This window comes from Silene latifolia, chromosome 9, assembly GCF_048544455.1.
Source record: "Silene latifolia isolate original U9 population chromosome 9, ASM4854445v1, whole genome shotgun sequence".
Lineage (NCBI taxonomy): Eukaryota > Viridiplantae > Streptophyta > Magnoliopsida > Caryophyllales > Caryophyllaceae > Silene > Silene latifolia.
The window spans coordinates 164497375-164514673 of NC_133534.1; the positions used below are offsets into that span (position 1 = coordinate 164497375).

General features: G+C 41.5%; 1 non-coding gene across 1 annotated transcript; it reads right to left on the bottom strand.

Annotated features, from left to right (window-relative positions):
* Positions 1–11704: 11704 nt before the first annotated feature.
* Positions 11705–11811, bottom strand: LOC141603393 (small nucleolar RNA R71). The gene has a single exon (XR_012525273.1). It is a non-coding gene; the product is annotated as a small nucleolar RNA R71 (small nucleolar RNA).
* Between the last annotated feature and the right edge of the window lie 5488 nt (positions 11812–17299).

Here is a 17299-nt window from a genome sequence, read left to right on the forward strand (position 1 = left end):
CAGGATAGGTTGATCATTTTCTTTTACCAACGATTTAAGTTGACACTAATGTGTTCACTTCATAAGGTAAAAAGAGAAATCTTTGAAGAAGTTCAAAGAGTTACATGAATCACGATTTAGTCGTAATGGGATTATCAAAGTGAAGACTTTGATATAAGCCAAAGAAAATGTGATATAGTATCACAAGTTAATCTCTTTTAGCACGCACTATGGGATAATGTGTGGTTGGATAAAGAAATCAAACGCTATTCGATATGGTTTGGACTTTAATCAAGTTACTTTGAGTTACTTGATCCTTTTGAGGATTTTATCATATTGTCTAAATAATTTTTCCACTAAATCTAAAACAATTCATATGAGATATGAAATGGTAGGGTACCATGCTTGTAAGTTTTCACAAGAAACAAATGCTCATTTTTATTACTATAATCACCATTCTTGCAATCTTATCCTAAGATAATGTGAAACTTAAGAGAGAGTCTTAAGTAGGACATCAATGAGTTGGAATCAATGTTTTGATCATGTTATAAAACGTTTCTCGATAGGTCGAGAAGTTGTGTTTATACATAAAGTTTAGTGGGAGTTACGGTAATTTTAATTAGTCTAACATGTGGATGACATATTGATCATTGGGAATGATTTAAGACTTGGAGATATATAATACATCTTTAATATCCAGATTTATGGAGATAAATCAACATGATATTAGCGTCATATAAGAAGTCTTATGTTGATAAGATTCATGACTAGTTCAATCAAGTTGAACATATTTGATTGATTCCATTTGCTTTCGCTGCCGAATCAATTAAATGAGTAATGATGTATAACACTTCATATACTTTGAGTATGATGAATTGTTTCAAATTGAATTTAAGTAATAGTTACCAAATAGCCATATTGATTATTCTTAAGTGCTTGAAGAAGCATTAAAGATGCAAAGTTAAGTGTTTTTGCAATTCAGAAATTTGTGTAAGGGCTTACACTAATGACTATTGAGAAACCGTATTCGAAACACCTAAAGATGGTTAAGGAACCATTGTGGCTATGTTATTTAAGAAGTGGATTTGCTAGAATTGTTCTAAGCAATAAAGAACAATGAGAGATGCTTACAACGGAAATTGAGTACACTTGCAATCATGAGATGTGCAAAAGGATGGATCCCGCACACTGTGAAAACAGTGGGAGCTATTCTAAGGCTAGAGAGCTTATGTCTAGATTGGATTTAGACACGTACTCAGAAAGTTTTGTAATGCAAATGTATACATTACAAAGGAAAACGAGTATGTAGTAAGGTTGAGTAACGTACATGAAGTTGATAAAACCTACTAACCAAAGCCTTCTCATAGGCTTAACATGATGAGTCATGTCATATATCATTTCAATTGCATTGAGATGAACAACTACATATAAGATGAAAATTGATTATAAAAATATGAAGTAGTAATCAGGTATTGACTATTCATATGAGATAATCACATTTGTCGTTCGAGTTTTTAAATCTAAAAACTCCTTTTATACTTTGTTACATCCAAACGGGTTGTAGAGACAATATTGAACCACGTTAAAGTGAACACAGATTAACATGCTAGTTGCCCATAGTCACTTGTATGAGGTGACGTCTCGAAGTGACTAGAGTGTGATGCGATTGATGGCAAGTTCAAGTGCCATAAAGTCATATGAGATGACTAGTCGATCACATAGGCAGACTGTTAGGAACACTCTGTCGGGCAGTGACCGCTTATAGAGTTCTGGCAAATTTATAAAGCCTGGTCGTGGCGAGAGCTACTATAGTATTCTAATGAGTCGATTATTTTGACTAAAGACTGTTCACCTAAGGTGGCACAGTTTCAGATTAACTCTGATTTATGTTACTACGACCTTCGTAAATGAGGTCAAATGGGCATATTTTGGGTTATGATGGCTGTGGCTAGTCGAATGGAATAGTGCGATAGGAATTGTCCACCCCCTTGTCAGGGTTAAAATAATATCTCAGGGCCCTTCGAGGAGTAATGAACTGGAAATGCGTGGCCACGCTCGGAAGGTATCTATGGTAGATGATTCCGGTCAATCAGTTATTATCCAGATCGAGGAAACCACTCTCGATATGATCACTTGCAAGTATGACCTGGAAGACACCTTGCATTGAGTGGGAGATAGTAATAGGACAAGATAATTGGTGACGCACACTTGTCGAGGACAAGTGGGAGATTGTTGGAGTGTCCCCGATAATAATGCGATCACTATTGTCGATCATGATGATCACATGTTTAAATCTCATTTTAAGAATACATAAGAGATGATTCAATTATATAGTCAACTGATCAACATTAATCGGTAACGATTGGCTTGCTGGAGTTTGACGTTACTGTCGTGGGACGGTGGTGGTCAGTTGATCCCTTAAGGTCACACCTAAAGGATGATGCCCTAATCTATAAAGTTGATTAATTGTATGACGATACAAGTTCATCAATTCCTTAAAATTGAACAATTCAATTAGTGAGAAAGAATATTGATATCTTATTGTAATGGGATTAAATAAGATTTATTTTAGTAATAAAAATGCTTTATTACTGGAATTGCTTATTGTTTGAGAAACGATAGAGATAAGAAAGAATGGTTAATTATAATTACAAGATGTTGTGAATTATAATTAAATGCCCCATTTTATTTATGTGATCAAGTATCACTAGTCAATTTGTTGAATGTAATTTAATTAATTTATAAAATGATATTTATGTGATAAATATGCATTAAAATTAATTATTAACATGTAACATACTAAATGTGACATATTGTGTGTGTGGACAACGGGGGGCCCATGGGGGCACTTGGGAGGAAGAGAACAAGCGTTTGCATTTTGTTGGAGTCGCCACCAATTTTTATGGGAAATTGGAACCGTTCGAATACCTCGTGTCACGTCAAGACACAAAGTAGAGACATGAACACCAAGCAATCGTTACCCTTAGCATTCTATGTCTAGAATGACTCTCGTGGATGCCAATGAACACGGGTGTTCACAGAGATCTGGAGTAAGGGGTGAGGGTACGTATTAGGAAGCTCTTTTGATCGAACACCTAATCCCGCCCGCCTCGATAGCGGCCTCTACTAATGATTAGGGACATCATCTATACTCGATATATCGTCGATTATATGCATGCAATGCAACATCCAAGTTTTAATCCTAACATGTGAGAATTAGACTAAGTCGGTTGACATATAATTTAGCATACAATTGGGTCGAAGTAGGATTTAATGCTCAATTACATGTGAAGACATACAAATGCGATAAATAATAAAATGATAGAAAGCTATAATAAAAATACAATAATTACATCGGGTTTAGCGATTTATGTCGAAAATACCTTTAAAATGGATAATTTGAGAAAAAGAATAAAAGAAAGAATTAACGAACTGATCAGTAGGCGATAATACGGTTAATAGTTAATTAATACGTAAGCTAATTAAACTAGGTCAAGGAACAACGGAGTTCAGAGACAGAACTCAACCTGGAATAGGCGCAGCAGGACTGCGCCCTTTGGAAGAGGGTGAGTTCTGGCTGTGAAGCCGGAACTGCAAATCGTTAATGTTAATTGGTAATTTTAATGGATGATTACGATACTTACTCGGATGGAAGTGATTATCAGATTAATTACATGCGAATGAGGGTCATAAAAGCAATAAAACATGGATGAGACGGATTAATTATACGAATGAACGATAGATTAATGACATGGGTGAATTAAATAAGCTAAACATGATGAATTAACGACAAATTAATGACGAATACGACAAAAGACAGATGAGAATATATCAAGGATCGAATCTCAGAAACCTGATATGAACGAATCGAATTCCTACAACCCGGATTGAATTTAATGACGAAAACCCGCAAATATGGATTACTTGGAATTTAAGTCGGATTTAGTGATGAATTATACATATGAATGAATGATAAACAATAATATACATGAGATTATTAGACTATTGTATCGAAGAATTAGAGATAACAAATCAAACAAACAAAAGACAAACGAATTACGGAGGACGAAGGAAGAAGAAAGGAAGCAAGAACTGCGGCAGCCTCATGAAGAGGCGCATCAGGAACTACGCTCTTTCGAAGAGGCGCAGCAGTTGCCGCGTCCTTTCTCGACGGTTTGCCTTCTGGAAATCCATAAAAAGAGATTTTAAAGCACGGTTTTAGAAATCGGGTTTGAAGAGGTATTTTCGACATAAACTTTACATTAGTGATGATACAAAAGGTAAATAACAATAAATAAAAGAGATATTTACACCCTCAGACTTACATGTTTAACGAAACAAGAAGAACTAAGTTATCGATTAGTGATGCTTGACTCGAATGTAGACGAAAGGTGCCCTCGTGAGAGGCAAATGATTAGATTAATTAAGTTGATTGATGTGAAGTTGGTCAAATTGGTCGGTCATGCAAACGAGGCTGGTACTCAGAAGGATCCGAGCTTACGTGGTCGAATGTTCAAGCACGTAGACGCCAAAAAGTAAGAACAAAGGTCTAGAATGCAAAGGGAGAAGAGAAGGGCGGACACTCACGTGAGAAATATGAGGAGCGAAGGCTCCTATTTATACTAATCACGTGAAGGAATAGGGTTTCGAAGAGTCTTTGGAAGTGAATCTCGGAAAGATACGAAAAAGACGCAGAAAAGGACCTGGGAAGAGGCGCAGCAGTCACTGCGTCTCTTGGAAGAGGCGCAGCACCTGCTGCGTCTGTTCCCAAGTGGTTTCCTCCTGCGGAAGAAAGATTTCCGTGTTTGAGTTATAGAAGGACGGAATAATTTGGTTTTCCTTAATATCTTGTATGAATATTTCGGGAAATTATTTACCAAAGAATAAAGATTGTGAAATAATTATAAAATATGGAATAGAAATATCCGGAACATTCCAGAACATTCCGACTCGGGATTTAGCGGTTATCAGAAAATGGAGACGGTTTTAGGCCCGGACTCCAAATGTACTCTAATTACTGTCAAAACGACCGTATCGGCACGTAGATGACAACTAAGAGGTAGACATTAATATTTGAGCAATCACCTGACGACAAACTTATGAACTGTCACAAATCGTTCCGCGTAGCAAACATGCGGCCCAATCATCACCGGGTGGTTTGCGAGAGGTGCAGAAATGAGGTATCTACAGAGCCCCCACTTTGGCTGAGGCTTGGACAAGGCGAAAGTTAAAGTATAGCCATCAGGTCAATCGAAGATTACAACCTGACGACTATGGCGACGCGAGGCGACTCAAGGGGTCTGAGCCAAGGACCTGTCGTCGGGAACATTTTAGAGTCTGTCGACTATCGGGGAAGGTCGTTTAAAGTCCATTAGACTACGTAAGGAAGCTCGCCAGCCATAAGAAGAGATCATACCTGAGATTTCTGGACGAAACGGGCCTGAGGGCGCTTCGGCAAAACTCTTGGGCCTGAATATAACTTGGTATCTGAAAATACGAAGGCTTATTCCTGAAAAAAAGGGCATCTGAAGGATATGAGAAAACGATGATTCTGAGGAAAGACAGCAGGACACACTCTGGAACTGCTGGGAGAAATTTGCTTGTGTTCAGCTTCAAACAAACTTCTGAAGAATTCGGGGTCGATGTTGATCTCCATGTCTCGAGAGGGAAAGTCTATCCGCTTACTCTCGTTGGGGAACATAATCGGGAACTAATCTCCATGTCTCGAGAGGGAAAGTCTATCCGCTTACTCTCGTTGGAAATATAATGAAGGCGTGTCGAAACACCTGTAAAGGAATAAGTGCTCGCTGTGACAAGCAAGGTCTTGGAAGCGATAAATAACATATGATAGTCTGCCGCTGGCTTAGAAGTGCGGGTCTGAACGAACGATGATCGTCAAACGGACCAAAAGATAAAATAGCACGGGGAAGAGGCGCACCAAAGATGGGCCCACAAATAACGAACTCATAACGAATTTTTGAAAACACGTATGGAGAGAACACCAGGAAGAGGCGCAACAAGAGCTGTGTCACTTGGAATAGGCGCAGCGCCTGCTGCGTCTGTTCCCAAGGGTGCATTTTCTGCGTAAAAATGCGATAAACAGAGGGATTATTTCATTTGTTTCGAAACACAAATCACACAATACTCTCTCAAATCTCAACCATTTCCGCCAACGTTTGATCCAAAAGCTTGCATTAATCATGACTAATCGAGGTATGTGTCTCATTCTTGCATTAATCTTCTATATTTGCTCAATTTGGATCGAAAAAATTAGGGTTTTCAACCCAATTATTTCGAAAATTTGGGGCTTTTCCCCCAAATGCATTTGCCTTGTAAAATTGATACTAGAAATGGATAATTGGTAGTATAAGGAACATAACCATGTATTTGTTTCGAATTTTCGTTGAGTTTTGAGCATTTGAGTGAAATTGAGACGGTTTCACAGCTAGACTGTAAATTGCTTCGAAAATGGCCTTAGGATTGCCCATTTGCGATGAAACTTGATATTTGGGATCCTTGGATGATGGGTAAACTTACTACCATCTTGGATTTTCGGTTTGTGACGGCTTTTTCACAACACTTTTCTAAAGCATAATCGCCGTTATAACGAAATGCTGCCGAAATTTCGACTCAAACCCGGAACTACGCTTCAAATTAGGCTTGACTTGACCCTAATTACCACATGAGTGATTGGGTTTGTGAGAATATGGCCAAAGATGGCGAGAAAGGAGCGATTTCAAGGCTTCCAAAGGCTCGAAAATCCCTTAACCAAGGTCCGTCGTCACGTGACGCGGCCTAAACTTGCTTTAATGTTGCAGGTGATGAGGCTTCTACTTCTGGGAGGACTCCCATGGAGATAAACGCTGCTGTTGTCGAGGAGGCTTTGGAGCAGGCTTTCACCGCCGCGGTGATGGGTGCTGGGGACGAGGTCCACGAGGAGGGGGCTTTTGAGGAGGAGGAAGCCCCGAGGCGGGCCAACGTTGGACGAGGAGGTCGTCAGCTGAGGGGAGCACCCGCGTGGGCTGAGTCTTGGGAGAGTAGGCACTTGCTCTGGGCTGCAGAGGGTCACCTGTCCTACAGGACGGTGAAGAGTTTGTTAATTTTGAATCAATACTCATCACTCACCTTCTTTCATTCATTTCATTTGTTCATATCTTTTCCAACTTTCAGTCAAAACTAAAGATAGCTTTTGTTTTAAATCACAATAGGAGGCCGGGAACATCAGGTCGTTCTAGGGTTACACGACAGCGATGGAGTGCTACGAGCGGCTGTTAGCGGAGGAGCGCGCCATGATCGACCGTGGAGCGTTCGGTGCCTTGGTGCAGGCCTGGAGGGATATCGCGAAGAGGAAGTTGCGGGCTAACCTTAGCCTGGTCCGCGCTTTTTTGGACCGATTCTGGGACACGACTTCCACGTTTCACATGCCTTTTGGTGAGGTGGGAGTCACTCTGGAGGACTACGACATGATTTCTGGTCTGCCGTGTGGGACTGAGGCGGGGGAGTGACCGGAGACTGCCATGAGGGTGGACTCGGCCGAGGCGAGGAGGTTGATCGGCTGATACTTGTCGCCGAAGGCTGTTACAGTGCCGGATTTGGTGCCCAGTTCCTACGTTCGAGACTACTTTGCGGGAAAGATCCGGCGGTGACGACGATTGGAGGGAGAGATGGCTCCTCCTCCCCGTCTGCCGAAAGCGAGGGCCCGCTTGTGGCTTTGGTGGTTTATGTCTTCGATTTACCTCGGAGACAAGGGAGAGAGGTCATCGACAAAGCTTTTTCCCTTCCTTTCGATCCGAGCTCCCTAGGGCGTTGGGACCGGTCATCATGGTTTTGCGGTCCTCATCCGCTTCATGAGGGCCATGGTTCGTCCGGGAGTTGATGGAGAAGGGGACTTCTCCCGTCTTTGACTCGGACACGGCTGTTGGAGGTATAAACCTTCATTGAGACTAAAATCAATTCTTTTCCTTATCAAATCAATCAAATTACGAAAAATCGTTATTGACTATCTTGTTTCACAGGCGTGGGTGTACTCCTACTTTTCGAGCCTCTCGCCCAAGAGGACGGAGCCGCTGGAGAAGGCCTATCCCGTCGTGAGGGATTGGGTGATGTGCAGGACGGGGAGCAAGCGTTCCTCTCACGGTGTTTACCGGCGGGACGTGAACGCTCTTCGGCTGGACAGCGTGAGCATCTCACTTATATTCATTTTGCTTCTTCATTGCTTTTAATCGATCATAAGAATGATTCCTGGTTTGTCTTGTCCCAGTGGGTGCCCAGGCCTTGGGCGGAGTACGCTGGCGCGCCTCCTTTTGTGGCTGAGGTCCTTCGACCTAGGAGCTCGAGCTGGCTGCTGTTGAGGACGTCGATGGGTCCTGTGTGGTACTTGGGCGAGCGCTTGGCTCGTCAGTGCTCTCGGGACGTGTTGACGGTTCCCATCGATCCTTTTAGGACGATGTTTAGGGAGCCTTCCGAGGCAGAGAGGGAGGCTGACTTGGCTGGCATCGGTGGTAACGCCCTCCTTCTTCCTGGTGAGGACTACTCGGCGTTCCTCTACGGGAGGTTAGCGTACTGGCCGGTAGTGGTGAGTATCTCAACTCTTCTTCTTTACTTGATTTTAAAACTACGATGAAAGATCACCGATTAATGAGAAATATTTGACCTTGCAGGAGGTTGAGGCGGCGGGCATCGAGCCCCCAGAGTACCCCGAGACCCTTGAGTACACTGACGCGACTGGGAGGACGACGATCTCCGAGCTGCGTGACTTTGACGTGGCTGTGACGGATGCAGGCCTGGACGATTGGCAGCATCTGATTCGGAGGGTGAGTCTCTAATTCACATAATATTTGTGTAAGAACACATTTGATTGAACTTATTCAATTATTGAGAACTTCTTTCTTGAAAATGCAGGTCGCGCCGTCTCGGTTCGTGGCGTTATGGAAGGTGGCCAACCGGCTGCGAGCTACTGCCGTCGAGGCACTTATCGGCGGTCTAGGTCGTCAGGTACGAACCTTGTGCCTATTTCATTTTTGAATTTTGATTTCCCTTGTAATTGCTTGAAATGATTGACATGAGCCAATTTTGTTGTTTACAGGGGGACCGTGAGCTGGAGCGAGAGTTGGCCCAGTCTCGGGAGGAGACAACTCGCTTGTTGAGGGAGCTCGAGGTTCGAGAGGCCAAGATTGTTGTTCTCGCGGCAAGGGTTGCGGAGCTGGAGGGCGACCGACAGTAGTTTTGTTTTGTTTTTTGTTTGTATTTTGCACATTTTGTACATTTTGACCTTCATTTCGGACATTTCGGACTTTGGTTGGGGCTCGAGCCCCCAGTTTGCTGTACATTTCCTTTTCTTGGTTGTATATATGACGGCCTGAGTGCCTTTGTTGCTGGGTTGCGTTGCTTGTATCTGCAGGTTATCTTTGAACAGGTTTGGTAGATGACGGTTTACGCCGTCATGCTGCCGAAATTTACATAGAAATCACGCAAACATACATTTGTATATACATATGGCCTAAACTAGTGCAAAACGAATGACTCAACGGAATACAAAAGTAAAAATGCAAAAAATTTGCCGGAAATGACCGGACGGTAGGGAGGGTTACCCCCTAAAAAAAAGAAAAAAATAGAACCCTATAAGTTAGAAATGAAATGGTGAAAAAGACGTAAAAGAAATATATAAATTAAATAAATATATAATCTTTGAAATGAATGAAAATGGAATTGTAGATTATTTCCTAAAATGAAAATGTACAAGTGTAATAAAATGACGAAAATGTTGATATTGCCTCGAGATGCGTGCACACGGAATTAGGAAATACAAAATATGGTAATTTCCTTGTATTTACCAAAACAATAACCCGTAGGAATAGGAAATTATTTGCCACGGAATTAGGAAAGATCCTGATACGTGCATATTCTATACACTTTATCTGTGGTTTTGGCACGTATTTCCATGCATAATTGTTAGCTTAAGGCTACTATTTCTCCCGAAACGGTTTACTTTGCATTTTCTATGATTTATTGTAGGAATGAATGGAAGTAAGCTAAATCAAGCCTAATTCGTCCTCCGGAGGCAACTTCAAGGAAGCCCAGAAGAAGGAGAGTCGTACTCACTCACCTCGGGACGCGTGCATTGGAGTAAGGAGCTGTTTTTGGAGAAAAGAAGTGTTTCTGCACAGCACCATCAGTCGATCGACTATGCTGTAAATTCGATCGACCACTGAAGCTCATCAGACGCTACTGTTCTGCATTTACCAGTCGATCGACCATGCTAACTGGTCGATTGACCAGTCTTCGAGCTGAGAATTATTTTCTTCGTGTTAGACTTTTAAAAGCCCAACTTGTAATTAACTTTTGGCATTCTTTTTATCAGTAGAACGCAGCAACTTTTAGGTTATGCTTTTCATTATTGAAGAACTCAGTTTTTAGATCTAGCTTTGCTGACGGAAAACCTCGAATTCGGTACCTTGTTCTTTAATTCAATTAGTAAGTTTTATGCAATTCTTTTCTTCTTTTAATTCTTGTTATTTCAATTCTTGTTTTACCAATTTAATTCCAGAAATTCATCTCTTGTCTTTTGTCTTTTATTTAAATTCAATCATGTCAATCTTGTTCTTTGTTATCAATTTAGCAATTGTTTTAGTTTTAGTCATGCGTAGCTAATTGTTTTGATTGGGAATGAGGTGAACCATGGCATAAATTAGGATTGTTTGTTAGCATGAATTCTTCCGTTTCGGTTTTGTCGTCTGTTGATATGTCCTTTTGCTAGATTGAAAGATTAGTAATTAGAACTATCATTAGATTGGAATTTCTCTTGAGTGAAAGCTTTGAGAAATTTCGGGGAATTAGAAGACCGCAAGGTTAATTTGAGCATAGATCGAAAGGCTTGCTTATACCTCCTGAGACCGTATTATAGGATTTCTGTTACCTTATTGTCCTGACCATTGCCATGGTGAACCGAATTTCCCGATCCCTTTTTTATCTTGTTGAGAAATTTCATTTTAGCATTTAGTCAATTTAGTCAACCAATCTCAAAACCCCCCAATTAATTGTTACCTTCATAGACTGAAAATTAGCAAACAAAATCAACCTTGTCTCTCTGTGGTTCGACCCTTACTATCACTAGCTATAGTTTTAGTTTGGAATTATAAATTTAATTTTGATACAAAACGACGGTATCAAATTTTGGCGCCGTTGTTAGGAGACGGTGTAATTACATTTGCTTTATTTTAGTTTATTTTTCTTGTCTCAAGGAACTTTTGTTCCTTGAGACCGTTGCTTACCTTTGCTTCTAGTTTTGCTTTTGCACAGTTAGAAGACAGGTTTTTGAGAGGAAGACTTGAGTACTCTCATTTTGGCAATTATGGCTAAAATATATGATAATCTACAACCAAAGGAACACCATCTTCCAAAGGGGCACCAGTTACCTACCCCTACTACGGGTAACTTCGAATTTCGTTCCTCTTATATCGATTTAGTGGAGCGAAATCGGTTTCTTTGTCTACCGATGAGGACCCCTTGAAGCATATGGAGATTTTCACGGACTCATCATTGTTCCATACCTATACCAGCTGGGGTGACTCAGGATGAAGTAAAGGGGTTGATGTTCTTATACTCCTTGAACGATTCAGCTCGAGATTGGTATCGCTACCTTGATAAGGTAGCAACTGGAGTCACGGACTGCACATCTCTAGCATTAGCCTTCTACAAGAAGTACTTCCCACTTTCAAAGACTGACGCCTTGAGAAGTAAAATCACAAGTTTCCAAAGAAGGAGTGATGAAGGTTTTTGTGAAGCATGGGGACGTTTCAAAAGTTTGGTCCGAGTTGTCCCTCACCATGGTTTCCAAAGAATGGTATCTTTGCAACCTATTTTATAATGCTCTATATGATGATTACAAGGTCATCCTGGATGCAAATTGCTAATGGTAGGTTCCAAAACAATACCGGTCAAAGTAAAGGTTGGAACACTATTGAGGAGATGGCAGTCCATAGAGCTGAGTTTGGAAGTTCACGTGGAAAGTCACAAAAATAAAGTGATGAAATGAGTGCCGTTGTGACACTTATAACTTCTATTACTGCCCGTCTCAAGAAGCTCGAGATCTCTGAAGCTTCCAAGGAGAAAGTTGAAATACCTGTTCAAAACTCAGATGAGACCGAGAAGTTGAGAGAAATGGTTCAACTCCTTTTGGTTCAAGTGGCGAATATGGAAGCAGCCGGGATTGAGTCCTCAAGGAATTTTGTGAAGCAATTGGAGAATATAGAGGCTAAGCAAGTTGCTAATTCTTCAAGCAAATGTGAAGGGCTGATTGAAACGATTAATGCCATTAATCTCAGAAGTGGCCTCTCTTATGAAAGTCCTGACGAGCCAAAGGAAGACTCGGGAAATGATGAAGAAGCTCGTTTAAATTCTGGTGCAAAAACGAGCTCAATTGCCGATTTCCGTCGATCGACCAACATTGTCGATCGATCGATCGACCAAGCGTCGATAAAATAGTTTCGATCGAAACTATTCACACCAAAGACAAAGACATCGATCGATCGACAACATTGTCGATTGATCGATGGATCACCCGACGAAATCAATTTCGAACAGAACTGTTCACGCCCAGCCAAGTTGGTCGATCGACCACTCATATCAGTCGATCGACTGGAATCCCAGAGCAGGATGCAAATCCGTCAACTAGTTTGCATGATTCTTCACTCATTGATGATTTGACGGGGGTTTTAAACTTACGGAAGCCGAAGGTTACTGATCCTACGGCCAGTGTTGCAGTCCCGTATCCGGAGCGTTTGAAGGCCACTAAGCTGGAGCGTAAGTTTGGTAAGTTTATGGAGATGGTCCAGAATCTCGAGGTAACGGTTCCTTTCACTGATCTAATTACCCATATACCCTCTTACGCTAAATTTATGAAAGATATTTTAAATCGTAAGAGAAATTTTCGTGATGATGGTAATGTTGCTTTTGTGGAAGAGTGTAATGCTCTTTCGCAAATTAATGTGCCACCTAAATTAAAGGACCCGGGTAGTTTTTCAATTCCTTGCACTATAGGTAACCACGTAATGGAAAGGCCCTCGTGACTTAGGGGCCAGTGTCGTTGTCATGCCGTATTCTCGTTTGCGAAAGGTTAAATATTGGTAGACTTAAGGTGACCGATATTACCGTTCAAATGGCAAATAGATCGACTCAGAGACCTATAGGAGTTCTAGAGGATGTACCCGTTCGAGTGGGTAAGTTTTTTATTCCTGTCGATTTCGTTGTTTTGGACATTGCAGAGAGACAATCGATACCTATTATTTTAGGCATCGTTCTTACATACAAATTTGGCCGTGATAGATGTTAAGCGCGGAACCATCACCTTAGAGGTAGGGGATGACACCATTGAGTTCGATCTTGCTCACAAGGCGATCGAACCTCGCCGATGAGGATACGTGTTATTCCATTGATATTGTTGATGGTCATTACTTGTAATTGGAGGGAATCCTTAGCCAAGGATCCCTTAGCTGATCTAACCCGTTTAGATGAGTGTGCAGGTAATACATTGGAGAATGCTGAGGAGCCAGATGCTTTGGTAGCCTCAATGGAGAGCTACGAGCTCAATGAGGAAGAAGATGAGATGCTCTTGAGCTTGCCCAACGAGAACTTGGTCAACACTTGCTACACCATTGAAGCTGATTCTGTCTATGCTGTAGAGGTAAAGGTCCCGGAGCGTAAGCCACTTCCTCCTAATCTTAAGTATGTTTTTCTAGATGATACGGAGCAAAGATCCGGCTATTGTTAGCTCTAAGCTTAATGATGACCACGGTATGCCGCTTTGATGTGTGTGCTTAAGAAAAATAGGAAGGCTTTGGGTTACTCTTTGGATGACATTAAGGGCATCACCGATGTTTGTATGCACAGATAGAGCCGGAGGAAGGCCACAAGCCTTACGATGGGTCAACGCAAGTTGAACCCGAAGATGCAGGAAGTTGTTATGGCCGAGGTGATGAAACTACTCGATGCGGTATTATTTATACGATTGGCAACTCCAAGTGGGTTAGCCCATTCGTAGTCCCGAAGAAAGGAGGGACTACCGTGGTTAAAAATGATAAAAATGAATTAATACCAACTCGAGTAGTGACAGGGTGGCGGATGTGCAGTGATTATAGACAGTTGAATGCCGCCACCAAGAAAGACCACTTCCCCCTCCCTTTTGTTGACCAAATGACTGAAAGACTTGCTTCTAACAAATTTTTCTGTTTTCTAGACGGATATTCAGGGTTATTTCAGATCCCTATTCATCCGGACGATCAGAGTAAGACCACTTTTACCTGTCCTGTAGTGTTTTTGCATATCGTAGAATGCCTTTTGGGTTGTGTAACGCCCCTGCTACCTTTCAGAGGTGCATGATGGGGATTTTTTCTGATTATATAGAGAATATTACGGAAGTATTCATGGATGATTTCTCAGTTTATGGTAGTGACTTTGATCGTTGTTTAGCTAACCTTGATAAAGTCATGCAGCGTTGTATAGATGTTAATCATGTTTTAAACTGAGAAAAGTGTCAGTTTATGGTCAATGAGGGAGTTGTGTTAGGGCATCTAATTTCTGATAAAGGTATACATGTTGATAAGGTAAAGGTGCAGGTGATTGAGCAATTACCTCCTCCCGTGAATGTTAAAGGAGTGAGGAGTTTACTTGGTCACGCTGGTTTTTACCGGCGTTTCATTAAGGATTTTTCAAAAATTGCTAAACCACTTACACATTTGCTCCTTAAGGATGCTGTCTTTGAATTTACTGATGAGTGCCTTACCGCTTTTAACAGGTTAAAGGAGGCCCTAGTTTCTGCGCCAATCATTCAAATTACCGATTGGGACCTCCCATTTGAGATCATGTATGATGCCGCGATTATGCGGTCGGTGCGATTTTGGGACAAATGGAAGAATAATGCTTTGAATGCCATATATTATGCGAGCCGAACTCTGGATGAGGCTCAAATTAATTATTTTACCACTGAGAAGGAGTTTCTAGCTGTAGTTTTTGCCTTTGAAAAATTTCGGTCTTATTTGTTAGGTTCTAACGTTATTTTTTATACTGACCATGCAGCGTTGAAGACTCTCTTTATTAAGAAAGATGCGAAGCCGAGACTTTTGAGGTGGATACTCCTTTTGCAGGAGTTTGATTTGGAGATCAAAGACAAGAAAGGAGCCGAGAATGTGGTGGCTGACCACCTATCTCGTCTCCACCGACGACGAAAGGGAGGATTCGTTACCTATTAATGATTCTTTTCTTGATGAGAGTCTGTTAGCTATTACTACTTCAGGGTCTTATCCACCTCCGTAGTTTGCTGATTTTCCTAACTTTGTTTGTGATGGGTAGGATACCACCCGAGCTTTCATGGCGTGCGAAGAAGCGGTTTGCTTATGATGCTAGACAATATTTTTGGGATGATCCTTATGTTTTCAAGGAATGTGCAGACGGTCTCATCCGGAGATGCGTACCTCAATGGGAGGTGAAGGATAACCTAGAGGCTTGCCACTCTTCTGCTTATGGTGGTCATCACGGTCCATCCATGACTGTAGCTAAGGTACTCCAATCTGGTTTCTATTGGCCAACTTTGCATGCGGTTGTCGCAATTTTGTTCTTGAGTGCGATGCTTGTCAAAGATCGGGGAATATTTCCAAGAGACATGAGATGCCACAGATAGGCATTCTTGAGGTTGAGATTTTCGATGTCTGGGGCATTGATTATCAAGGACCTTTTCCGAGCAGCCAAGGTAATAAATATATCCTCGTAGCTGTAGATTATGTATCCAAATGGGTGGAAGCTATTGCTACTCCCCATTGCGATGCAAAGGCCGTGATTAAACTGTTTAAAAAGATTATTTTCCCTCGTTTTGGTGTCCCTCGGGTCGTCATTAGCGATGGGGGAATGCATTTTAAAGAGAAACAACTTAGTGCTTTATTGACTAAATTCGGTGTCCAACATCGTAGAGGTTTGGGGTATCATCCCCAAACTAGTGGTCAGGTTGAGGTTTCTAACAGAGAATTGAAAGACGTCTTAGCTAAAGTTGTTTCTAAATCACGGAAAGATTGGAGTCTTAAGTTTGATGATGTCTTATGGGCTTATAGAACTGCGTTTAAAACGCCAATCGGGATGTCACCATACCGATTGATTTATGGTAAGACATGTCATTTACCTGTTGAGTTAGAGCGTAAGTCCTGGTGGGCTATTTGTGATTTGAATTTGGATCCTAACCTCTCTCGTGAGAAACGCATGACACAAACTTGAATGAGCTAGAGGAATTTAGGTCACGGCCTATGACAATGCAAGGATCTACAAGGAGAAAACAAAGCGCTTGCACGACAAGAGAATCATCAAGCGCGAGTTCCATATTGGCGATAAGGTACTTCTTTTTAACGCTCGTATCCGTTTATTTCCTGGTAAGTCAAATCCAGGTGGACTGCCCTTACACGGTCACACAAATCACAAAGTTCGATCGTTGAATTGGAGACCTCTGCTGGAGAAAGGTTCAAGGTTAATGGCCAATATGTGAAGAATTATCATGGATCAGATGCATATGTTAGGAAAGTCGAGGTATTGTACTTCGACCCGTTATCGGATGATGCAGAGTGAGGTAAGAAGGTCGTGCGGGACCTCTTAAACCAGCGCTAACTGGGAGGCAACCCAGGTTGTAATTATTTGTAATTTAGGATTTTTATTTTGTTATTTCATTTAATTTGCATTTTTGAGTTCTTCTGTATTCTTTAATTCCTTTCAATTTGCAATTTATTGGTTTGGGAATATGCGCGCCTTTGATGAATTTTGCAGGAATTTATTTTATGCAAAGTGCGTAGGTGGAATGCTGGATTTTTATGAAAGGAAGACAGGAAGTTATGATGGCAAAATGAATTTTGACGAATTAAAGTCCAATTGCCAGCTCTAGCAGTCGATCGACTAAGTGGTGCAGTCGATCGACTGAAGCGGAGAAACCAGAAGCTACTGTGTAGGGATATTAGTCGATCGACTGGGTCAATGAGTCGATCGACCAATACACGAGACTCCAGAAGCTGTTAAAGGACAGACCGGTCGATCGACCGAGTAAAGTGGTCGATCGACCACTCCGCGGGATCAGATTACAACTAAAAGGGAAGTTTTCACTCATTCACTCATTCACTTTCACAAACTCAGAAACTCATAAGCAAACCCTAAGTTTATCCCCCTTTTCGCGTTTTTCAACTGAATCCCGTCTTCCACTTGATTTTTCTTGCTTTAATCTTCAAGCTTCTTCAAGGTATGTCTCTAATCTCATTTCCATGCTCTATTTTCGATTTTATTGCGGTTTTTATGCAAA